This window comes from Pteropus medius, unplaced genomic scaffold (genome assembly GCF_902729225.1).
Source record: "Pteropus medius unplaced genomic scaffold, Ma_sr-lr_union100, whole genome shotgun sequence".
In the NCBI taxonomy this organism is placed as follows: Eukaryota; Metazoa; Chordata; class Mammalia; order Chiroptera; family Pteropodidae; genus Pteropus; species Pteropus medius.
This window is the reverse complement of record NW_024344433.1, coordinates 2,066,005-2,067,103: the sequence shown is the minus strand read 5'-3', so window position 1 is coordinate 2,067,103 and position 1,099 is coordinate 2,066,005. Positions and strand designations below refer to the sequence as shown.

Below are 1,099 nucleotides of genomic sequence, written 5' to 3'. Positions count from 1 at the left end.
CTCTCATCAGAAAAACAGATGGTACAGCAAGAGCCAAACTGAAGTCTCAGAGATAAAGAATATAATAACCAAAAGGAAAACAGTGATTGGATGGACTCTAACAGAATGTAGGTGAGAGTCAATGAACCTGAAGATAATCAGTAGATCAATATTGATAGATCAATATGAATTATCCAGCTGAATGACAAAAAGGAAAGATATTTAAAAAAATAAACGAGTCTTCAGGAACCTGCGAGATCACAGGAGAAGGTCTGACATCCTTGTCCTTGGTCTCGGTACCAGGGGAGAAAGGGTATAGTGCAGAAAAAGGTTTTGAAGAAATAATGGCTGAAAACTCCTTAAATTTGGTGAAATACATAAAGTTACAGATTTGAGAAGCTCTGTGAGCACCAAACAAAATGAGCTTGGGGAAATCCATGCCCACCCATATCATAATCAAACTACTAAAAGTAAAGGCAAAGAAAAAAATCTTAAAAGCAGCCAGAGAAAAACAATTCGTTAAATACAGGGGACAACACACTCAATGACTATGAATTTCTCATCAGAACTAGAAGCCAGAAGGCAGTAAAACATTTTTTAAATGCTGAGAGAAAGAAAAAAAAAACAAAACCCTGTCAACCAAGAATTCTGTATTCTGCAAAAATATTCTTGGGGGATGAAAGTGCATACAGACAGCATCAGATTGTGCTTGCTTCCGTGGCACACACATGAAAATTGGAGCAATGCCAAGATCAGCATGGCCCCTGCTCAGAGGTTACACACACATCCCTGAAGTGGTCCACATTTTTTAATGTATGGCATGGCGAATATAGTTGACAATACTGTGTTGCCCATTTGGAAGTCACTAAGAGGGTAGAAGCTCTCATCACAAGGCGTTCTTCCTACAGCTCCAGCTCTGTCCCCCTGGCATCTCGTGCCTATGGTGCCTCCAAATCCAACAGTGTTCTGATAAAGGGCCTAAGGAGAGTGTGCTGTACTTCGTCGCAGATAATAAAACACCACTTGGTTAAAAGTAAACATTTAAAATATGCCATTTTTTCTAGCGTTGTTTTGTGACACCTCTGCTTCTTAATACACTAAGTACTTCAGCAGGCGACAG

At 39.7% G+C, this 1,099-nt stretch overlaps 1 non-coding gene across 1 annotated transcript; it reads left to right on the top strand.

Annotated features, from left to right (window-relative positions):
- Positions 1–684: 684 nt before the first annotated feature.
- On the top strand, positions 685–788 carry LOC120610340 (U6 spliceosomal RNA). Its single transcript, XR_005654915.1, has one exon. It is a non-coding gene; the product is annotated as a U6 spliceosomal RNA (small nuclear RNA).
- Positions 789–1,099: the final 311 nt, after the last annotated feature.